Here is a 24360-nt window from a genome sequence, read left to right as displayed (position 1 = left end):
GGAGGTGGTAGAAACCGGAGGTGGTTGAGTTCTGCCCCAGCTCTAGACTTAGCTCCTTGTTCCATCTGTAGATTTTAAAGGGAGACTCAACAGGCTTGGCCAGTGGATTCCATGTGTGGCGTGAAAGAAGTTAAATACAGTTCCAAGGAGTAGAACTGCCGTATTAACGGGATGGGGAAGGTAGAGGAAAGAGCATGTTGGGAAGGACCTTTTTTTTTTTTTTTTTTTTTCCCTTAAGTCACAACTGACTGTTTTTAGGTGTTTCCATCCTCAAGGGGCAGAGCTGAACTAGATCTGTCCTCTTGGGGCCCCTTCTCACAAATGCATGACTGTGTCACAGCCACCTCTCCCAGGTTGCTGACCATCTTCCTTTTCACCTAGCTTTCTTGCTGGCTCACACCTAACTGGGGGATCTCTTTGTGCTTGCAGACTCCCTGTGCTTCCCTACCACCCTCCAGTGGACTCCTTGGCCGTGGGTTCGTCCCACTGCCGGGATGGGGACCTCTGCCACGTGGGGTGTGCCTCCTTTTTCATTCTTGGGTCTTCAGGGCACCTGCCTTCCGGGGGTTTCTTGTGCCTTGGGTCGCTGGCATCGGATCCCCGGCCAAGGTTCTATCCAGCACAACGATTTAGGTCAAACTTTAGGGGCTTTTCTTTTCTCTTTCTCCATAATCCACCCTCCCCCCCCCATCCCCAATGCTGACTCCAAAGAAGCTTTGAATATAAGCACCCCTGCAGTTGTTCAAACTGCGCCCTGATTTATCACGGGAGGTTTAGTGCATTTGCCACCTGTGGGTCAGAAGAATGGGCAACAGATTGGTAAAACGATTTGGTGGACTGCTAAATGTGTTCATTCCATTCTAAAGGCATTCCTTCAGATACGCATTGGCAGCGCTGTGAGTGAAGCCCTTTACGTTACCCATTGGTCTGGATTCATTCCTCCCAGAAGCATAGGCTGTAGGAAAGACCTTTCTGGACATTAGGATTGATTCTGGCATAGAGTTGACCCATCCTGCCACACCCAGTGTCTGTTCTTTGGCTTTCCCCCTCTGTTGATTGTCAGTAACTGTTCGGACTACCAGATCGTACATTTGGTGAACAAACTGTAAACAAGTTAGAGCCGTGTGTGGTTAGAGGCCTTTACAGCTTCAGTGGAGCCTGAGATGATGTGCCCTGAAGGAGGTTGCTTTGGGGAGCCCAGGACGAGTAGTACCAACCCTAGGCTTCTGGAGTACTCGCTTTGCTACTCTGCGTGCAGCTCCCAGAGCATTTAGACTCTCCCAACTCAGTAGACCTGCTCCATCCACAGACTGGGGAAGCCTTCCCTCGGCCTCACAGCAAAGAAGCTCACAAACTATGACTTCCATAGTGTACTTTAGAAGAGTCAAGGTCCCAAATCAATACATTTAGATTTCTTCCGTGGAGTAAGTTCTTTCTATTACCAGTCTGTTATTCTGATTATGGGAACCAGAAGTCAAGCTCAGGGAAGCCTTCAAAGGCTGCTGCCAGGTGGACGTTTCTGGAGGTAGAAGAGCGTCCCTTAGTTGGGCCGTGTGTAGTTCTGTATCCTCTCTCCCTTTTTCCTGAGTGGATTGTCAGCCTTTTCTCCCTTTTTCTGGAGGCGCAGAGGGCATGGGCGGTTGTGTTCCCTTAACATTCCATATTTCTGCTATAGTGCTTTCTCCAGAATATTTGTTCAGATAACGTTCTTGACTGTGAGAACAACTAAATATTTTCCCGTTTGTTTAGGAATGGGACCTGCATGCTGTGTTCTCCATGCGTAGCGAGTTCTCCATTGTAGAGACCACTTAGCAGGTGGTCTAGAGACTCTGGCTGCAGGGGGGTAGCCTCTGCTCTGCGTGGCCACCCTGAGTTCCCCACGGGGCCATGCACTGCGGGGTCAAAGGAGATGCCATGGATCTTGTCATGCAGAAAGTTCTGGGTCCTGGAGTGCGGTCTGCTTACAGGATAAGTGCCTTTCCTATCGTATTTTTCATACTTGAAGTCTTTTCCATATTGTTGGCATAATAATCGGCTCTTAGTGCCAACCTTGTAGGATTGAGAGGATTTAAATGAGCTAATCTATGTTATGTACTTGACACGGCTTCTGGTACATACCAAGTGCTTCAAATAAATGGTAACTATTATACTGGAAAGAAAGCTCAGTTCTTTGATTTAGGTGTGGAGAAAAGTAATTCCTAGGACAAGTTTGTTTCAGTCTCCCATTTTGCCAGGGGGTTAAAACACAGTCCCTTTCCCTTGCAATTGTGTCTGTATTGCGGGGCTCGGACATAGTGCCAAGGTTTTGGGGGGACATTGAGCTTTTGAGGCATCTGCTGACCCAGGTCTAGGATCTGTGGATATGACCTTAGTTCCTGTATCATTGTCCCCTTTAGACCTGGAGGGCGGTCTCTACCACTGTCCTTTTACAGTTGAGGTCATTCTGTGGCCTTTTTGCTACAATGGGGAAGGGAGATATGGCGGGGAGGAACCACGGTCTCTGGGGCTGTGTTGGCTCTGACTGCCTCGGTGACCTTGCAACCATAAGCCCTCTGGGGATCAGGGACTGCTCTGGGTGTGTTGGAGGTCAGGTTCCTTTAGATGTCAGATCCACGCACTTTGGGTTTAGCCACTCCTTGTCCCTCTGGAAAGCGGAGCTCACAGCCTCATTCTCGGTGCTTGCTGGTGTGTGTCCGTGTGTGCACGCGTATGTGAGTAACAGGGTGGGGGTGTGTGCGCGTGCGTGCTGGGGTGATCTGCCCTCGTCAGTCATCCTGATCCCCCACATACTTTGTCCAAATTACCCTGACGGCTTTGAGTTTGAAAACCGTAGCCACACAGTTAGAGCCATCTCTGTTTTCCACCTTATTTCCTCTCTTCCTTGAGGTGGCAACGTGGGATCCCCTAAGTGCCTTGGGGTGGAGGTGGTGGACGCTTCGGGGCGGGGGGCAGCAGTGGGAGGGAAGGGCGCAAACCCGCTCTTACCCGCTCTTACTGTTGCTTCATCGCGGTGTTGTAACTGTTGTCTTCCCATCTTAAGGTCAGCTTGGAAATGTTCTTTTCTTCTGTGTCTTCTTATCTGTCTACCAAGTACCATTAGCCAGAGTCTGTTACATCAAATAGGAAGGAAGGGAGAGGCCCAGGGCAGGGTAAGATGAAGAATCACAAGCGCGTGGTGAGTACTCACTGTGTACTTGGCATTCTGTGTCTTCACGGAATCCTCATAGCCGCCCAGTGAGGTTGATGCCACTATTTTGAGAGATGGGAAACGGAAGCCCTGAGAAGTGGTGCAAGTTGCCCACAGGCACGCGCTCGGGCAGTCGGTGGCAGAGCGAGGATTGGACCCCTAGGGGCCCGGCTCAGAGTCCCGACCGTCAGTGTGCCTTAGGGCTGTTTGCGGCAGCCTGTACGGGCCCCGGCCTCTCCTGGGACCGCGTTCTGGCACGCACACGCAGCAGGCAGTGCCAGGCCTGAGGTTTCAGCCCGTGCACCCGCGGCCGCTCAGCCCCACGCCCCCCTTGTTTCTGAGCGAGTCCCGGAGCTGCGGAGCCCGCCGTGCCACTGGACGGTGCCCTGCTTTTCCTCCACTCCCGCTGGCCTGGAACACAGCGCTTCCCCCCCTCTGTGCCCAGAGCGGAGCCCTGTGTTCGTGGCACGGCTGGAGCTCTGGTGCCCCGGACAGCTGTGCAGGGAGGTGTCCAGACGGGGAGCCGGCGTGGGTGTCGGACGTCAGGAGGGCCGCAGTCTCCCTGGGTCGCAGTTTGGCATCCTCGTCACTGGAGCAGAATGGATATGGGACTTGCGGCCCAGGCCACGGGAGAGCCCTGTTTTACTCCTGCACGTCCAGCCGTCTTGGCTCGAGGAGAGCCCTCTGCAGGGAGGAGAGCCCTCTGTGGGAACCAGGGACGGCGTGTGGGACGGAGTCGGCCGCCCTCTGGAGACCCAGGTCTTGACTCTGTTGATCAGTGTGCTGAGGCTGGCTGTCCCAGGCAGGGTAGCAGCCAGGGCCATGAAGCTGGCAGGTGGAGGGAGGGAAGTGTTCCAACCCCCTCCTGCCTTTCTCCATTTCTCCTGTGCCCTCCCCACCTTGTTTGTATAACGTTTCAAACTTAAAAGTTGCAGTAGTACAAGGAAGCCCTGTGTACCCCTTTCTTAAATTAACCCATTCTTTAACTTTTTCCTTCTATTCTTCTATGTAGGTATCTATGGCTTTATCTCCATTGATCTGTCTGCACACACCTATATGCGTTTTTTTTTCCCTGAGTGATTTGAGAGTAAGCTGAAGACATCATGCCTTTTATTTACCCTACCCCTACATCCTTCAGTGTGTATTTCCTAAGAATAAGGATGTTTTCTTGCATGACCACGGTGTGTTATCTGAATCAGGAAACTGAACATTGATACACATTTGATTTACGTTGCTATCTAGTCCACGGTCCGTATTCAACTTCCACTTGTCCAGATAACGTCCTTTATAGCCATCTCTCTCTACATAGAATTAATGTGTAGATGCATAAAAATATATATGACTTTAGTGTGTATGGGAGGGGATCTTTCAGAGGAACTGTGGTCTAAATTTCTCATAAGCCTCTTTTTAGAAAATGTTTATTTCTGGGGCGCCTGGGTGGCTCAGTCGGTTGAGCGTCCGACTTCAGCTCAGGTCACGATCTCGCGGTCCGTGAGTTCGAGCCCCGCGTCGGGCTCTGGCCTGATGGCTCAGAGCCTGGAGCCTGCTTCCGATTCTGTGTCTCTCTCTCTCTCTGCCCCTCCCCCGTTCATGCTCTGTCTCTCTCTGTCCCAAAAATAAAACGTTAAAAAAAAAAAATTAAAAAAAAAAAATGTTTATTTTTGAGAGAGAGAGAGTGCACACAGGACAGGCCTGGGGTGGGGGGGGGGGACAGGGGATCCTAAGCGGGCTCTTGCTGACAGCAGAGAGCCTGATGCGGGGCTCGAACTCACCGGCCATGAGATCATGACCTGAGCCAAAGTCTGACCCTTAGTCGACTGAGCCACACAGGCACTCCAATCTCATAAGGGTCTTTAAGAAAAATTGTTTCTGAGTGTTAGAATGCTCATTGTGAAAAATTTGGAAACCAGCAAAATAGAAGAGAACGGGAAAACAAAAACCATTTGTTATTCCAGTGCAGGAGCTTAGCGCCAGGCTAGGTAAGGGGCTTGCAGAAAGGTGAGTGGAAGACTTCCACTCAGGGTGACCTGGTCACCCAGACCTGCACCCCAAACACCCAGGGCAGGAGCCCATGGCATCCTTGGGCTGTGAGGAGGAGCGGGCTCCCTGTCTGGAGCTGGGCAGAGTGGAATCTTTCCTGCTCCTGCCCACTTCTTGGGCGGTCGCCCCCCTGAGCAGCTGAACTGAACCACCTCGGGGCAGGCGAGAGTGGAGATCCTTAGTACCCAGAACTTGTTCAAGACTTGAAAAGAAATGTTGCAGGTCCTCTCTTGTCCGCTATGTACCCCTGACTTCCTAGACTTGGCAGAAGGGGAGGTTGGGCACGGGGCCTCGATCCAAGAAATGGCACTGGCCGCTTGGCAGATAATTTGTGGTTATTTAACATGGTTGTTAGGCTTGCCTGTTGTTGAACCTCTTGGGCCCCCACAAGTGGGCCAGTGGAGAAATCGGGCCAAATTCTTCTTCTTTTTTATTTTTTAATTTATTTTAGAGAGAGTGCACGGACAGGGGAGAGGGCAGAGGCGGGGGAGAGAGAATCTTAAGCAGGCTCTGTGCTCAGTGTGGAGCCTGATGCAGGGCTTGATCTCACGACCCTGGCATCATGACCTGAGCCAAAATCAAGAGTTGGACACTCAACCCACTGAGCCACCTAGGCTCCCAGAGGTGAAATTCCACATTGTGAATTTTGCTCTTTGTTAGTAACTGTGCTGCCCTCAAGTTTCTAGGGGAAAGTTCCAAAACTTCCATGTGAAGGGTGGATCTTGCTCCCGCATTTCATTTATCCAGGCCACGCCCTTAGTCATTACCAGCAGTAACTGAAAGGGGCTCACTTTTTCCTGGCCCCGAAGGGGACTTTGCTGAGTGGTTTTGTTCCAAGAAGCTGCGACGTCCACGGCTTCCCATCCTTTGGACCTCAGTTTCCCTGAGCTGTAGTCCTACATTATGTGTGAAAAAGGGCTTCTGAAGGGCGTGATCAAAAGCCTCAAGTGTTTTTCCATGTGTTTATTTTTTCTTCTCCTGCACCAGACCCTCTCCTTGAAGGAGCTGGCCTTGAGAGTGACACGGTGGGCAGACGCCCAGATGGTGGACGCCCCGCTGAGGCCACGGAACTCCTAACCTGGATGGGCCAGGACCCGGAGGGCTGCTCTTCAAAGAAACCCTTTGAAGTGCAAACATTTCCTTTCCTGAAAAGAAGGGAAATTGAAATGAAAACGTATTGTTCTGTGCAGACAATGTTCTCTTGGATCAAAGAGGGAGTGAGGCTTATAAAGGGAGATTCACAAATTAGACCTTCATGTGGTGCAAGGTGAGGAAGGTGTCGCCGTGTTGACGTCCGCTGCCCGGGGTCTGTGAGTTGGTAAGATTGTATTGGTCTCCCCTACCTAAGGTCCTAAATCTAGGTTTTACATGCTATATTTGACTGTGTCTCTTGTTTGTATTTTTGTCTTGTGGTAAGCATTTAGAAATGTCTTTTGGTAAATTATGACACCATGTAGAATGGAATATTATGTAGCCATTGAAAATGTGTGTGTGTTTTTTTTTTATGTATTTATGTATTTTGAGAGAGAGAGAGAGAGCACAGGAGAGAGGGAGAGGTAGAGAGAAAGGGAGACAGAATCCCAGGCAGGCTCTGCACTGTCAGCGCAGAGCCCGATGCAGGGCTCGAATTCATGAACCGTGAGATCATGACCTGAGCCGAAATCAAGAGTTGGACGCTTAACCGACTGAGCCGTCTACGCGCCCCCAAAATGGTATTTTCTTTCTTTCTTTCTTTTTTTAATGTTTACTTCTGAGAGAGAGACAGAGACAGAGAGACAGAGGGTGAGCAGGGGAGGGGCAGAGAGAGAGCGAGACAAAGAATCCGAAGCAGGCTCCAGGCTCTGAGCTGTCAGCACAGAGCCCGATGTGGGGCTCGAACTCACCAACCGGGAGATCATGACCTGAGCTGAAGTCAGACGCTGAACTGACTGAGCCATCCAGGTGCTCCCAAAAATGGTATTTTCAAAGAATATTTGATGTTATGGAAAAACTTTGCTGTCGAAAGTGAAAGTGAAGTCTGGATACAATTTTCTGTGTTCAGCGTTATCTTATCTGAGGTCTATGTATTTGCGCAGAAAGAAAACACTATTAAAATTGGACTTTGGTTTGTTCACTGCTCTGTACGTAGCACCTAAAGTGGTGCTCCACAAGTATTTGTTAAATAAATATTTTCATAATTAGTGAAACAGTAGTGTTCTAAAGGAGGAAATGTCTTTGGGCTAAATAGTAACATTTTGGCAGGTGGAAAGAATAATAAATATTTTAGATTTTTATTGTACTTTTGCCCTGGCATCTCTGTTTGGGGTTTATTTTGGGGGTTTTTTTGGTACAAATATGTGCCACATTTTGTGCTTCAGTACCAATCAGGCTACGAATGAGTGACTTTGACATTTCTAGTTTTCAAATAATCCTGTTGTGTTGAAATTAGAGTATCAGAATATTAAATTTTTCCTGGGTTGGCTATTAGGCACTTTCACAGATGGGGTAAAATTACAACATCTTTTTACATACTCTGTAGCTGATGTACCATCAGAGTGGCTTGTCCTGTCCTGTTGAGAATTTTTACCTGATTTGTCTAGGATGTCTCATCTTTAAGCATCAGTCCTACCAAGAGACACCTACACGATGTCCTGATTTCTAATTTATAAGTTCTGTAACGACACAGCGTCGCATTCTTACCTGCAAGGTAGGTTAGCTTTGAAAATGGCCCTGATGTCGTGATTTTTTTGCAGGGAGGATGCATGTTCCAGCTGCCCATACCGCTCTCTGGTGATATCGTTTCGTTCATATCAGAAGGACACAGGTACTTAGTTTTCAGAGCTGTGCTGGCTGCCTTTCCACCTGCCCTCCACACAGGGTTCTGGAAACCTGGTCTTTGGGAAGGCTTCCTTCAGGCTGTGTTTGGGATAGGGCTGGTTGTGCCCGCACAGTGGTTCTCCTGAGGGTGGAGGCTTTCAGACTCCTCTGGCTGCAATCCACAGTAAGAAATCAGTGTATCCTGTGATCAAGTACACACACAGGCACATACACGTCTGTAGATTTAAATGAAAGTTTTTGTGAAACAGCACCCATTCTTGTACCTGCGGTGCACTCCGATACTTTTTGTTTCTCTTGCGTGAAAAAAAAATGCTGGTGGCAACTTGCAGTTTGCAAACACTGTTAGGCTTGGGCACGCTAGCCCTCGAACCCACCTGCCACTCCGCCTTGATGTCCTGAATTTCAGGTTCCCTGGGCTTGGGCCTGGGCGTAATTCTCTGTCCAGACTGGTTTGGACAGAGACAGCCAGAGGGTAGAGGTTTCTTTTCGTGGTGGCGTGGGAGTTTCTAACCGAAGTGGACATTTCTTGTTTGTGACGATTCCCAACAAGGTGAATGGGGACACAGGGCAAGACCTGTATGAATTCCTCCTGTGGTTTCCTGCTGATGCAAACTAGATGGCTCTTGCCTTCGCTGACCTCACATGCTGGTGGTTTTGAAGGTGGCCCGGTCAGGCTGTGTGTGAATTTTCAGAGATGGCTCAGAGTTTGTTAGTTTCAGCACTTTGAAAAGCCTTTTTTTTTTTTTTTTTAATTTATTGTATTCATTATGAGTTGAGGAAGAACCTATCTGAACAATGAGCCTTTTAGAGTTAAGGATTTATAGGAAGAAGAGGGAGAAAAGATACTCTAATAGAAATATTAATTTTTGGACTCCTAAGTCTGGTGGATTAAAATTGAACAGTGTGTTATAACATTAGCAATAGCAATGGTGCCATTAGTTTTCCTTGAAAAGTTAGAATGGGTTTTACATAAACGTACATCTTACCTGAGAATTGTTTGAATTTTTTTTTTTTTTTTTTGCCTAGAAAATAAATATTTTTTAAGGACAAGCCTGTGTATATAATCCTTAAAACAATTGTAAATCAAGGGAATTGATTGTAGGAACAAAAGCATGGTAAAAGAACAGAACCAGAAGAAGATAAATTGCCTACTTTGTTGAAACATTGTACAAATATCTGTCCTTGTTTCTTGTAAACTTCTTTTATTTATTATGCTCCTCTATAAAAGCATATAGAGCACTTAGTTTACAGTCTTTTAAAAACTCTTCGGCACGATGCAGATATTACCACCACTGTTGATACTATTTGAGAAGAATCATCATGAACTTGATTTTATGATCTTAGATATGTTAGTATTATGCGAATTAGGGGATAATCTATGATTTTAATGGCTTAACACATCCCCCATAAATCTATAATCTCAAATTTGTAGCAGCTAGTTTTGCTTTAAAAAAATACTTTTGTTGGAAGACATTTCTTTCTTTCTAGAGGGCAATTTTGGATGATATTAGGCAAGACCATTCATTAATTCTTTGGGTTATCTGAATTGAACTGGGAAGAAAGTCTTCCTACTGTCAGAGTTGGGTACAATCAGAATTTTGGAAAGTTATCAGGTGTAGTTTGTGGTAGGATTCTCTCAGGTCTATGTCTGGTGAGTCAAGGCAGGGGGATTGCCATTCTGGATTTCTTGGGTGACTTCGAATGGGGGCAGAGGCTGGGGAGGAGAACATACTCCGCACAAAGTCCCAGCACTTTCCCGTTGCTCCCGGCTGCCTGTTGACTGTTTTGCCTTGAGGATCTGCAAGGGAGCTCTTGCTGAATCACCCTGGAGAGCCTTTGAGCTGGTGGGAGATTTGGGGCCTCTTAAGGGCTTAGGGGTGTTGGCACCTCAGGAGGGGTCTCTTTCCAGCTAGGTATGTGGCTGTGCACAGGAAGGAAATACCATTTGCCCTGGAGAGACAACGGGAGCAAGGAGAGAGGGATGGGAGTGATCCCTCCATCCTGATGCGTTGTGGGAACAAGCAATGCAGCCCCAAATTCAAAGGAGCAGTGATTCAGAAACTGTGGTTCCGTCCCCTTCTCCCTAGAATTGTTCTTGCTGCCAGACAACAGCTGCTCTTGAGCTAGCAGGACCGCGTGGTCCACTTTGTTACGTGTGTGGGCATGGATGTAGGCTCCTTTAAAATTCCACAGCCTGGAGGCTCACTTGGTTGAACGTCAGACGTCAGCTCAGGTCATGATCTCACGGTTTGTGAGTTCGAGGCCCGCGTTGGGCTCTGTGCTGTCAGCCGAGAGCCTGAAACCTGCTTCAGATTCTGTGTCTCACCCCCCCCCCCCGCCCTCTCTGCCCCTCCCCTGCTCATGCTCTGTCTCTCTCTCTCTCTGTCAAAAATAAATAAACATTAAAAAAAAATTTTCATTCCATGGTCTGAGGCCATAGCCCTGCTAGGCCTAGACTTCACCAACGGCCTGCACCTACAGATGCGGTTGTACACTAATAAAATAGAAATCTGAACCTGGGGTTGAGACTAAGCATGTAGTATTTTGTTTCTGGAAATGTAGTACCCAAAGCAAGAGACTTCCACTGTCACTGGATTTTGCGATACGCTCCTTCATTATTACTTTTACTCCTCCGTCACTATCTAGAAAGCATGGAGTAGGTACACACATATGGATTGGGCAGATGTAATGGGGCAGGCATTAAAGACAGAAAAGGAATACGTTTCAGCAAGCGTGTAAGTGAAATAAAATAGAGGCTTTCATAGCCTAAAGTCAAACTTCAGGTGTCCTTTAACCACCCGGCCCAGTACGTGCACAGAGATCCTCCCCTGGGGAGCCTCCCTGAAAAGCAGGTCCGGGGTGGGCGTGTCTAACCAGCTCCTGGGATCTCTTGGACTAGCAGGCATCCATAAAACTGCCGGAACCTGGAATGAAGCGAGGAGACCTCCAGCTCCCCGGGACAGGGCCCGGGCACATGTGGCTCCAGAACCTGGAAGCGGTCCCTGGTGTGGAGCAGATGCTCAGAAGACACCTTTTCAAGAACTGAGGCGCCTGTCACAGAGCTGCATGCTTCAGTGCCCTTGGGGCGGGAGGGGTGTACTCAGGTCTGACTGGCCTGGTTATCTGTTGACAGCCGACTGCAGGTAGGAAGTGGTAATCGTCAGCAGAGGTGGGGCTCCTCACCATGGGACAAGTGGCAGCTGAGGCCCTGGCAGCAGGAGAGGGACGGCACAACATGAAAGGAGATGCAAGAACTAAATAACAGGGGCGCCTGGGTGGCTCAGTCGGTTGAGCGTCCGACTTCGGCTCAGGTCCCAGTCTCGCGGTTCGTGAGTTCGAGCCCCGCGTCGGGCTCTGTGCTGACAGCTCAGAGCCTGGAGCCGGCTTCAGATTCTGTGTCTCCCTCTCTCTCTGCCCCTCCCCTGCTCATGCTCTGTCTCTCTCTGTCTCAAAAATAAATACAAACATTAAAAAAAATAATTTAAAAAAGCCCACTATGGTTTAGGATGCTTCCGCAAGGTGGCCAGCAACCCGACCCCATTTCAGGAGGTCTGTGTGCACGACCGTCTGCAGCTCCGTGCCTCAGTTTCCCCATTCGAAAAATGGTGAAAGTGACAGTCCCCACGTCGTAGGCTGTGTTGAGGATCAAAGAGATAAAGTGAGTTTAGAACATTGCCCGGTATTGAATAAATGTGAGCTATGTATTTTATATCAGGGTTGGCTGGCCTATAAAGGGTTAAGCTGCAGTAGGCGTGGGAGGGTCCTGCCAAGTGAAACATCCAGTTGCTGAGGTTGCACATACATGTGTTGTTACTTTGCTGGTGGAGGAGGAGGTGTAAATTAACACTCAAAAGTGATTCCTCCAGAAGGCTGGGGAGTGGTGCACGTGGGCTCAGGAGAGGTTGCTACTTGTTTTCTCTTAGTCAGGAAATTCTTCATGCAAGAGATGGATGTCAGGCGCTTTCTAATTAAGGGGTGGGGGGGAGACGTGCCAACGGACGGGGGCATGGCGGTGCCAGAGCGGCTGCAGGCGGCGAGGTTCCGCGTCCCCTGCTCGGAAGACCTTAAACCAGGATGCCACTTGGCAAAGGAGGGCCCGTGTCTGGGCGGACGCTCAGGGGTTTAAGCCCCCTTGCGGTTCGGTGTGTTTGGTTTTAGGCAGTCGTAGGAATGGATGGCTGAAGGTAAAAGGGGTGCTTGTCCGTGAATCCTGTCCGTCTTCGGCCTCCCAGGGGCGCTGGCTTGGCCAAGGGGAGAGACTTGGAATAGTTGGGGGAGAACTTACCTGCTTTTGACAGTCTTTCAGTTAGAAGGTTTGTGCTTAGTACACGTATTTGCACTGGGACATTGAAAGTAGGGAAGAAAGCAAGGCAGAACGGTTTCTCCAAAAGCTCTGATATGGTCCTGTTTCCCCATGTTTCACTGCAGATGGGGTGAAAACATCCAGAAGCCCTCCAAAATGTGTTGATACCTTTTCACAAGGATACAAAAGCGGGAGGGGGGGGGAGGCGTGAGGAAGAAGCAACAGGAATTAAATGGTATTAAATTCAGTGAGTGTGAGTTTTATTTTTGCTGTGTTGTCTGGTTCATTAATTCATATGCTCATTAGAAATCTTTCTGTCAAATGGTATATAAAAGCATCATTTACATTTTTTTTCCTCTAAATTTGGGCTTGTAATCGCTTCTGTAAAAACTCGTGAGCCAAGACTGGACTCTGTAGGGAGGTCCAGGAACGGCAGTGGTGATGGTGCGGTCAGGGTGTGGAGGGGACTGACCGCTGCCCCGCACTCCATGCCCTCTCGTACCTTCTGCATTTTGCCTTCTGCATGAAATCCCATGACGGCATCGTTTCTTTGAGAAAACCAGCCTTAATTTATGGCATCTCATACGGGGGTGTAGAGGGCGGTTTACACTTCCCAGTCTGTAGAAACCTGCACGTTGCTTATTTGTCTCACCAGGCCTTCAGATGAGCAATGAATTACCCGGGGGAAACTTTGCAGTTGGGCCTGTGAATAGTCAATCGGCTCTGTAGCACTCTCGCCTTGGCAGAGACAGGGCTTTATAGTTCAGCAAAGCGGCCAGGTAAGGAAATTAAGACCTGTTTTAAGGTATAAAAACGCCTTGTAAAGGAGAAGGCTGTGTATACCATCCAGCGCATGTTCTCTCCATGCCCGTCTGTGTGTTGTCTGAATACGAGGGGTAACTTGTAGAATACGGGTTTTGGTTTGTTTTTTTTTTTAATTTTTTTAATGTTTATTCATTATTGAGTGATAGAGACTGAGCATGAACAGGGGAGGGGCAGAGAGAGGGGGAAACAGAATCCAGCAGGCTCCAGGATGCAGGCTGTCAGCACAGAGCCCGATGCGGGGCTCGAACTCACAAACTGTGAGATCATGACCTGAGCCGAAGTCGGACGCCCAACCGACTGAGCCACCCAGGCGCCCCAGAATACGGGTTTTTTTTCTGAATGTGCAAGGACGTCAGACGCAGAGAGGAAGCACGGGCTCTAAACATGGCTTGATGAGAGGTGGTTAGCGCCGAAGGTCCTTTGTCTTTTGCTGCCCAGCCGCAGGGTCCCCCTGGGGATTTATCACGTCTTCCTCTCCAAGGAAGGCCACATTTTCTGCTTTCGCATTCAGATGAGATTGGACCAGGAGACTGTCTTTGGGGTTTCCGGCCCTAAGCAGGAAGTTGGTGACGTTCCATGATTATGGAGCTGCTAAAGAGCTCCGTGCGGCTTGGTGTCCATACCATAAAAGTGGGTGTGGAGTGGGAACGGTAGTAATCTGATGTAGTGGAAAACAGATGGTTTGGTGTTAGGTTGGCGCAAAGGTCTTCGCTAAGAAGCGTCCCCTTGTCTGTGTTAGTCCAGAAATGATGAGCCGGGTGACTACTGCAGCCAGGGGGAACACAATGGCTCCCGTAAGAAAAAAAACAGAAGGACCTGGCAACCAGCATCCCCACGGTCCACCACACTCTCACCCCTTCCCCCTTAGCAGTCTTCCAGAAGAGCCCGTGCTGGTCCGAATTGTGCGTTCCCTAAGTGCATCTCAGGGAAGAGTGAGGAGTTTGGACCAAGTGTTTCGAGGTCCCGCACGGCACTTGTGGATGTTTACCCTTGGGCAAGGGCAAGAACTTTCCAGCAGGGGCAGCCGGCCACCGGTGTCAGGCCCTTGGCAGCAGTGTCCTCTTGTGCGGGGCGTCTCCTGCGGAGGTTCTGGAATGTCGGGATAGGTCATGAGCAGCCCAGTCCCACGCTATCTCACCAGGGAGGAAGCTCGAGAGACGTGATTTTTCCCAGGACTCGCCAGCCATACACGTCAAAATATATACAGCCCCCATCAAAGGAAACAGAAAGCAAACTCGCCCGTGAAGCCACCCTGCCTGACTTTAGGGTGAGCCCTTCAGCAGCAGCAGCGGGCGCAGAGCCCCTCCGAGGCTCCGTGTTGTCGTCTCCAGACGGTGGTCTTCTGCTGCGGAAACGGTGTTTACGGAAAACCCTTCACCGTGTTCTTGCTTCTGCTTCTCCCCCACCTCCTCTGAGAGACTTATTTCTCCTTAGTGGAATGAAGAAAAAAGCCTGAAAGAGAAGGGACAGGTTCTTGCCTGCTTCCTCGCATCACATGCAGAGAAAAGGGCACGCGTGACTCTTTCTCATGCTGCTTTTGACAGGCTGTGACAGGGAGCCAGTATGGGGGGTATCGAAGGGTCACCGCTTCTCCGGCCGTGGGTCTTCAGACTGCGCGGAGCACCTGACGTCCAGGGAGAAATAGCAGTGGAGGGCGGAGGGTCCCGGACTCGCCTTTGTCTCCGCTTGGGGCAGCATTCCCTTGGCGGCTGCTTCCTGGGGCAGACCCGCCTGGGGACAGATGGCGGGACATTGGGCACCTTTCGCGGGCTTCAACTTCAAGGACTCCCCCCCCGCCCCCCTCTTCTTAAGGGCGTTCTGTCCAGGGTCCTTTAGATTTGCCTTAGTGGACGTGATCCGGCTGATGATCGAGCTTTCTGATTTAGATATGCAGATGTGCGTACATAAAAATAACACACCGGTGTATCAAACAGCACACTCCGCTGTGCCACCGGGTTCATATAAGGTTCAAAGGAGGACAAAGGATGGCAAAGAGTCAAATTTGCAAAAAAAGATTTCACTTGTACAGCCGAAGTTCAGAAGTCTTAAATATCTGCCCTCTGGACAGAAATCCGATAAGGGTTGTATTACAGAAGAGGGGAAATTTTTAGTCTTTGAGTTCCAGAGGCTTTGGCCTTGTTTGAGAATGGAGGAGAGTTTGTGGGAGGGTTTACTGGAAGATTTGGGACTGCCCAGTGTGGCAATACCAGGAAAAAGAGGTGTGACCAGAGTTTGAAGCTCCCGTAGGCCAGGGCAAGGTGAGCCTGCAGATTTATCGGCCATTTCTGGAAGTCAGAGGCTGTCCCTTGTCAGGACTTCAAAATGTCTTAGGATAAATACAAAGCAAATAGTGCTTGGGGCTCTTGGGTGCCTCAGTCGGCTGAGCGTCCAACTCTTGATCTCAGCTCAGGTCTTGATCTCAGGGTCGTGAGTTTGAGCCCCACGTTGGGCTCCGTGCTGGGTGCGAAGTCTACTTAAAAAAATAAATTAAAAAATAAATTAAAAAATTATTCTTCAGTAAGAAAATTTAAAAGAAAAATAGTGCTTTCTGCCGCTGGTAACAAATGGACAGAACCAGAGGTAGTAGAGGCAGAAAAGGGCAGCGGGCTCAAGAAGAATGTCCTTCTTGATAGTTGGATGGAGCCAGGGATGCTTGGGGTTTATCACCGATCTTTTGCAAATGCTATCGTGGGACGTGCCTGCTTACAAAGCTTGCTTTGTGAGCTTCTCTGAAGACAGGACTCTTGTCCAGAGCACGCCAAGTTTGACTGAGATGTTATTTCTTAACGTTCTCGGTTCTCCAGATCTGGGCTGCCTGGCATTTTGGACAGGAGCAGGACAGACTTTGTACCTGGGAGGCCCATCTGAGTTGTCTTTTTTTTTTTTTTTTTAATAAATATAATTTTCTGTCAATTTGGTTTCCATACAACACCTAGTGCTCATCCCAACAGGTGCCCTCCTCAATGCCCATCACCCAGTTTCCCTTCTCCCCCACCCCCCATCAACCCTCAGTTTGTTCTCAGTATTTAAAAATAGAGTCTCTTACAGTTTGCCTCCTTCCCTCTCTGTAATTTTCTTCCCCCCTTGAGTTGTCTTACTTACATTCTGTGGTTCTTGTAAAGTGAGTTGCAGCCCCAAGATGGACACAGCCCCCTCTTGGAACCAAATTCCAGGAGATTCCTTGGCTCTCTCCTGGGTGTTCTCCACCTTGCCCTCCCTTACCTGGGACCGCAGAAGGCCACCCCCATGCAGGCACCGCTGCCCTGCGGTTAGTGCCTGTTCCTCACTCCTCTGGCTGCTCCGTGCCCTCCACACCCTCTCCCACCCCCAGTGGGGTACTTGCTGCTGGCTCCTGCATTTGGCTCTGACCGTGGGAGCCATTGAGAGAGGTGCCCTGCTCCGACTAACCCTGACCCAGTTGGGTGGCAGCATGGAGTTAGAGCTGGAGTGCAGCCAGCTCACTGGCCAGAGCTGCGGAGAAAGCCCAGGATGCCATCAGGAGTGGTCTGCCCTGGAGGGAGGGTGGCCTCAGAGAAGAGGCACAGGCAAAGGGGAGCCTTCAAGCCTTCAGCCCCACCTGACTGTCGAGGTCGCTGTACCTTTAACCAAAGCAGACTTGAAAAAAAAAAAAAGAAAGAAAAGAAAAAGGCTACATTATGTTTGGAACTTTATTCGAATTCTAGAATTGACCTGTGTTTCACTGTTGATAGTTTATAAAGTTTCATGTTGGCATTTAAATTTAGGTCATTAATTTAAAAGATCAGCCGTGGATACAAGGGCAGGGACTCTTCTGACCTAGAGCTCCCTGGATGACTTTGGGTCCCAGACAGACCTGGGTTTCGACTTTCGCTCCAGACACGGCGACCTGTACCCAGCCTCGTTCTGCTCATCCTTCAGGCAGCTCCCAGCTCCCAGGGTGTCTGAGAGCCCAGGCAGTGGCTGACCCGTGCTCTCGGCTGCACACTTAGCAGTCGGGCAGTAGATGTTCATTCCCGGTGTAGATCACTCCCTATTTTTCTGTTTGCCTTCTAATGGTGGTAGAGATGATGCATTTGTTGTCCAGGAAAACCCCAGCCCACTCCTCCAACAAGGTTCCCCAGCAGATGAACGGGTACGGCAGCCCGTCGGTGCAGGTGTGTGGCAGACGGCCCCGAGCAGCTCAGCTCCCTTCCAGCGTGGACACTGTGCAGGTCCACAAAGTACAGGTTTGTCGAAGGTGGTATTGTTGGTGTGCCCTTGGGAAGGAGGGAGAGTTTGGGACCCTGGGAAGCACGTCAGTTGCATGAATTCCCAGCTGTGAGAGAACTGGTCCGTCTTATCTGTCGGAGGCAGTTGGCGGTGCTTTCCACCTGCAGAATGCATAGCGTTTCCTGCCTCTGCCGGGCTCACGAGTTAATGCTCTCATTTACGGCTGCAGTAGGCAACGTTAAGCGTCAGTGATGTTTGGTGAAGAGGATACCAGAAAGCGTACCTTCAGCTCTGCCTGGGGAGCTCTGGAGCCCTTGCTTGGAAGTCACACGGCAGTGGCAGGCGGCCAGAGCTGGCACCAGTGTCCTCCGTGTCGGGACGCAGATCTATTCCTTGGGACCAACTTGGAAAAATTAGTACTGAGAACGTAGACTCCGTCTGGCATTTAAACCTTTCAGGTGCTGGTACGAAAAACCTTTGGTTTAATTTGTACATAAACTTCCTTCGAGCCTACGTCTTCTAACTCTGTCATTAAGTACCTGAAGTCTGGCGGCAGAGCTATTGAGCGTTTGTTTTATGCCAGGAGTTAGCATATCCATAAGCTAAGTACAGCTTTCACTTTGTCCAGGCAAGGTTTGTTTGTAAATTCTAAATTTGGGGCCTTTTAGCAGAATGGAAAGTTCCACAGTAGCAAAGCAAATAAAGCGTTCTTTTTAAAAATTCAGAATATACTGGGGATTTATCCCAAGTTAGAAGCAGTATACATACAGTACTCTTTATGAAAATATATGTCATTTTTTTTTTTAAGTTTATTGTTTTGGTAAGGCGTCCCTGGGATTCCTTCCAACACAGATCAAGGGAAATTGGTGCAGGGTTGAAAATACTTTTATGTTTAAATAAGAAAATTGTGCTGTTTTTAGATGTTTGTTTGATTAAGCGCTCCTGTAACTGAAGAAAACAGTTGCAACGGTTACACAAAGGGGCCTAGAAAAAAAATTGCGCTCTGAACCAGATTCACTTCAGTTTGGGAGGTGGTGGCCTTTCTTCTCTGCTTGATTCATGTGAATCTTAACATGTGCTTCATCAGGTGGAGTAGCAGGTGTTTTTGTTCATTTGTTTGGTGCAGGCCCAGCACAGACCCTTGTGATTCCTAGTACAGATAATCCTCGGCTGACCAATCAAAGAGCAAAGAATATTAGCTGGCCACTGTGGTGACACTGCCATGAAACGTTCAGATTTACCCTAGACTCGCGTTTTCGATAAACGTAAGATTTCCAAATTTAGAACAAGCTTTTTGAGAAGTGTAGAGTTTATGCATGCATGCATTCATTCATTCATTCATTCATTCAGCAAGCGCTGTTTGCGTGCCTGTGGGTGCTAACACCGAGTGACCCAAGTGCTTGCCCGTCTGGGGCGTGATTTCTTGGGGTTCTCTGCAGATGCTGTGAAGGTGGAAGCAGTTGGCTGACACCCCTTTTTTTTTTAATGATGAAGCTAACTAGAGTGAATGTCATGTTCTCACCACCTGCTTTCGCCTGAAAAGTAGGCTCTTATTATTATACTAAAACTGCTTTCCGTTGCCTCTTTTTTCCAGTTAGATTCTGTGATCGGTCGTCAGTGCTCACGCCATGTTGTCTCTCTGAAATGTATAATATGGTTGGTCATTCCTTTTTCCTGCAGAATCTCTCCTTTTCTGGGTCTGTTGCAGCAGGCTCCCTGCACTCACAGCGTGTAAGGGGGAGTCCCCCCTCTCTGCTAGGGCTGGGGAAGAGCCTTTGCAGAGAGGTAGTCTGGAAATCAGGGCTGATGGCCGAAGGCAACAAGGTGAGGAGCTCAGACCCGAGCCGTCATCACCAAGCTAGGCTTCCTGGATTTAGCAAATAAAAATACTGGCCGCCCAGTTAAATTTGGGTTATACATAAGCACTGGCTACTTTTTTAGTATCCCGTTTTTTTTAACCGCAAAAAGTATTTGTTGGCATATTTGGGACACAATTATGATACATTTGGGACATACTTCTACTAAAGCATTATTCTTTCTTCGCATGAAATTCAGATTTAACTGGATGTCCTATGTTTGATCTAGTAACTCTCTGCCAGGCTGGCATGAATACCCTCCTCTGTGTTGTGGCTTCTGGCCACAAGGTGATGGTGTGGCCGGCAGAGAGATGCACGGAGCCACACCCCTTCCTCCTAGAGGGTCCGTAACTCTTTCTGGAATTGCTCTTTTCCTATTCACTAGTGTGATGCTCCCTCCTTGTCTCCCAGGGACAAGGCCTCTCCCTGTCAACACTCACCTCTCACAGGGAGGCCTCCATTTCGGACTTGCACACATCCAGCTGTTTGCAGGTAGGCCTCTGGGCTCTGCTGGACACACAGGTTTGATCTGAGGTTATTTTGACTTTGCGAATGTACACATTTTATCAGCAGTATCATCCCAGGTAAATTTTTGATGAAAATTTTTCCCTGAGTGCGCTTCGGCTCAAGTCAGTTAGGTTTTTTTGGAGCGCAGATAAGCCACCTAAGTTTTGCAGTTTTCAGAAATTATTCTCATCAGGGTAAATTATTTTCCATTTCCATTTTCAGGAAAGGTTTTTCTGCACACGTCAGCCCTTATCTATAGCAGATTTCACTCCGTTTAGCTTCCGCCCCTCTTTGTTCTGTGCATCTCGTTCCATCCACGTCTGACTTTTCCTAGATCATGGTTTGCAGAGTTGAAGTTTCACTGAGTTGGCTTCTGTGTGTCCGTGTCAGTTGTTTCTAGGTGGTATCCTCGGTCTATTGTGTTGCTAATTCTCTTCCCTCATATGCTTCTAACCCCTTAGTATATTATGAACCAGAGCAAAGAGAGAGTGGCAGACTCAGACCGTCAGGGCCACCTCATCTCACCTCACCTTGGTGCTTCCAAACCCAGACTTGGGATTCGCTGCCCACTTTTGTCTCTGGACATCGCTTCTCGAGGAATCCTCAGTCTCCCTGTCAAGCAGGCTTGCGGTTCTAGAGTTCACTCTATCTTGCTCTCACCTCCTGCCTCTACGTTCAGTGTTTCGTTGCATCCCGTTGGCCCTTCCTTCCCCCCCACCACCTGCAACTTCCTTCCTTTCTAGTCCCACTCTCCTTTGGCAGTCCCCTCCATAGGGGTGGCTCTCAGCTCCCCAACCCTCTGTCCTTCTGAAATCCACCTTCGCGTTCTCTCTCTACGCTTCTTCATATGTCCTTTGTTCCCTGTTAAATTACAGGCCCCCCTAGCGCAGGGACCCCGTAGCTTTCTCTGTACCGTGCCGTTCCTAACAGAGTGCACGTGTGATGGAACGCTCAGGAAGTGCCTCTTGGATGAAGGGTCCTACTCTGCCCTGAGGGCCGGGGGCCAGGGCTGGAGGACAGGGCTTTCTGGGGCGTTAGATGAGGTGGTCCAGCTGTGGTGCCTCTTTCCCTGCCTTTGGCACCTCGTTGCACACCCCACAGGTAACCTCAGCGCCGGGAGCCGGTGCCCGCCTGGCCTCTGGCCATCTGGCATCCTTCCCGGTGACATTTCACTTTGACCTTTCCTTTGAAGAAGGGTTTTGAAGCGACATTGTACACGTAAAGGTCAACAAAGAAGAGTGGATGATGTGCCGACAGAATGTGAGTTAAAAGGCAGGAAGCGAGGCTGCTTGATACAACCAGGTTGGAGGGGATGAGCAAAAAAAAAGCGTCCCTGAAATATTCTTTAATCATTTGTCTTTAGAGACGTAAAGTGGGACATGGAAAACAAACATTTCCATTCAATGTATACACAGTTTGGCAAAACAAATAACTGGGCTTTGTGAGTGTCCAGACCTCCTGGAAGGAGGAAAGTGGCCTCTTGACTGGGCATTCTTTCCCGCCTGAGTTCAGAGTGGAAGAAGTCACAGGAGCCGCCCCTGTGGTAGAGCAGGTGAAGGAAAGCATTTTATTTTTCTAAATGGAGGCGAAAACTTCCAGGTTTGGCCCAAGAGCCAAACCGACGAAAAGGTCTCTGGCTGGTGTGGCGTTGTCCAGGGGGAGTGACACACGGCCTGAAGCATGTGACCTGCTCACTCCTCAAGGGGCACTCACTGAGCATTTCCTGGCACCTCAATGACGCAACTGAGATCTAGAACGGCTACGGTCACTGCCAGCCCCCAACACACACGCTGCAGAGAACATCGGTCTTAGTGCTGCAGAAACCGGGATATTGAAGTATTTTAAAATAAAAGCGAGTGGCTAAAGACCCAGTCATTGTTAATTATATTGTTTATACATATATAGTTAATATATTTATATGTAAATATTTAAAAGAATTTTTTTTAATGTTTTCTTTATTTTTGAGACCGAGAGAAACAGAGCATTAACAGGGGAGGGTCAGAGAGAGTGGGAGACACAGAATCTGAAACAGGCTCCAGGCTCTGAGCTGTCAGCACCGAGCCCGACGCGGGGCTCGAACTCACAGACTGTGAAATCATGACCTGACCCGAAGTCGGACGCTCAACCGACTGAGCCACCCAGGTGCCCCAATATATTTATATTTTTAATAGTTTTAAGTCAATTTACATATTTCTAAGCAATAGCTCTGGAGTCTTTTAGCATCTGAATTAGAGGGTAGATAGAAATAAATCAGACTGTCAACCTATGTTTTAGGTTTCAACCTATGTTAAACCTAAACATACATATGTTAAACCTTAACAAACCTATGTTAAACCTAAACCTAAACATACATAGGTTTAACCTATGTATGTTTTAACCTATATGTTTGTTTTTGTTTTTTAATTTTTAAAAAATGTTTTTATTTGTTTTTGAGACAGAGAGAGACAGAGCATGAGCAGGGGAGGGGCAGAGAGAGAGGGGGACACAGAATCCGAAGCAGGCTCCAGGCTCCGAGCTGTCAGCACAGAGCCCGATGCGGGTCTCGAACTCACGGACTGTGAGATCATGACCTGAGCTGAAGTCGGACGCTTAACCGACTGAGCCACGCAGGCACCCCTTACCTATATATTTGAATAGTGCTTTGTCAATTACCAAATGCCTTCATATAATAAATGCACAGTTATTCTGAGTACTTAATCTTCACATCGCTTCACGAGTTGGCTCTTAATGAGACCTCTTGTAAATTAAGGAACTCATAATAATAGCAAAGATACAGCACTTACTATGTGCCAGGTGCTCTTGTGTGCATTGTACGTTTTAATTCATTTGAGCCTCCTCAAACTCTGAAGTAGCTATTATTACTATTCTCTTCATCTTGCAGAGGGGAGGAAGGAAGCTCAGAGAAGTGACTTGCCTACCAAATTTTGAATCCAGTTTCATCTGAGATTTTCATTTCTATCTTGCCTCTGTCTTCCTTGATTTTTCACAGTAGAGAAGAGGCAGCGATGGGGTGAGGTGTAGGTGAGGTAAGTAGTATCCTTATCCCAGTTTTCGGGTGATAAGACTGAAACAGAGAAGTCAAGTGACTTGCCCAAGATCACACAGCTAGGGCCAGGCAGGCCTTCTGATTCCTCAGATCAGTGAGCAGATATAAAATCGGACATAGGAAAATGACCTTCCACTCGGTGTGACTTAAAGTCAGTAATGTAGCTTGATAGGAGTTGCCAGGCCTTCCCACCCAGGTGCACGGAGTCCTGGCATTGTCTTCCAAGCCCAGTTTGTGGGCAGAGAATGTTCAGAAGAGGGACCTCTGCACACAGCAGCCATTTCATTTTATACCACAGAGACATTGTGAAGGCACCTGCCTAGGGATTCACACTCAGGTTGGAGGTACCAGATATTTTCACCTGTTGGCTGGCCCAGGGAATGTGATTGTGTATATGAGGCTGTGAGGGAGCTTCCCTGTTAGGTCAGAAAACTTGCCGACCCTGGTCCTGACCTTGTCTTTCTTGTAACCTGATTTGTGTAATGTGACTGGGCTGGCTGTGGATAGACTGGAGGGTGGCCTTGCTGTGTTTCCTGGTGTGGGCAGGGATGGTGGGGGGGGCGGGGAGGGGATTGCTGGCCAGCCAAGAGGTGGGTTTAGGTCGGGGCCTGGCTGAGTGAAGAAGGTGGGGACGACTCTCACATCAGCCACTTAGAGCTCTGGTAAGTACCACAGACTCCCTTTGAGGCCCAGTTTTCTCATTTATAACATGAGGATTGATTGTTGATCTTCTGTGTGTGTGAAACGCCGAGGACGGTGTCTGTGACATAGCAGCTGCTCAGATTTTATTAAATTAAGTTGAAGACTTTAAAGAAAAAAGCCTTTTTATAGTGCAGCGTGTTGTTGGAACTAATCACTAGAATCTCTCTGGGCATTTTTGAGATCACGCAAGGTCTTGGACAGCTCGGGTCCAGCTCGCTTTGGAGGAGGAGGGTGAATCCGCAGGTGGTCCGTGACTCCGTCCAGCTGTGCAGTTCTAGAACAGAGGCATTGTGCTCGGAGTAGGCCTGGATGGCCACATTCCCGAGGTGGCAGAAGCAGCTGTAGGCGCCCGGAGTTCACTGCCCGTAAGGCTGGCGTCATCAGGGCTCCTGCAGGGAGCAGATGGCCATCTCAAGCTGGGTAATTGGCGGCGAGTGTGGTAAAGCCACTGTTTACAAAGGCAAGGCCAGGGTTACGGGTGGTCCGACGGGTTTAGTGGCCTGGGATTGTGAGGGGGCCCTGAGTGGCCCAGCACCCTGGGCTTGGAGGGGCAGGAGAGGGTTTGGTGAGCACAGCTGGCTGTGTGGGGGGGAATGTTCCATCACAGAGCCGCCCGCCTCCTGCTGGCCCCAGAGAGCTCAGGGTGCACCCAGGTGGGCTCCCAGGGTGTGGTGGAGGAGGGTGGAGGGTGGCTCTGGGGCAAACAGAAGAGGAAGTGATTCAGGCACTGGAGGACAGAGACCATTTAGGTCAGCTGTGCATCCTTACATTTTAGTTTGCTTTAGACGAGGCTCAGTTCTTAAAATACAGTTGAAGTGATCGGACAGAGGTCCATTTTGAAAGGGTCTACACTCATGGCTTCTTTGGGAAGATTCCTTCAGTTACATAG

The 24360-nt window shown here is 49.0% G+C and overlaps 1 protein-coding gene across 9 annotated transcripts in view; it reads left to right on the top strand.

The window, feature by feature from the left end:
* The window catches only part of SLC7A1 (solute carrier family 7 member 1), an 80719-nt gene that overhangs the window by 2563 nt on the left and 53796 nt on the right, over positions 1 to 24360 (top strand). For 2 of the 9 annotated variants that reach the window (XM_042942718.1, XM_042942490.1), the window contains exons 1-4: positions 5783 to 6545; positions 7960 to 8030; positions 19041 to 19184; positions 22605 to 22749. The exons of 1 other annotated variant lie outside the window; for it this stretch is intronic. The gene's annotated coding sequence lies outside the window, so the exon portion shown is untranslated. Of the gene's footprint in view, positions 1 to 5782; positions 6546 to 7959; positions 8031 to 10943; positions 11188 to 19040; positions 19185 to 22604; positions 22750 to 24360 lie in introns of those variants that run through there. 6 more of the 9 variants (XM_042943094.1, XM_042942330.1, XM_042942655.1 and 3 more) reach the window with 4 other exon arrangements.

Source organism: Panthera leo, chromosome A1 (genome assembly GCF_018350215.1).
Source record: "Panthera leo isolate Ple1 chromosome A1, P.leo_Ple1_pat1.1, whole genome shotgun sequence".
NCBI lineage: Eukaryota > Metazoa > Chordata > Mammalia > Carnivora > Felidae > Panthera > Panthera leo.
The sequence above is the reverse complement of the archived record's forward strand: the minus strand, read 5'-3'. Positions and strand labels throughout refer to the sequence as shown.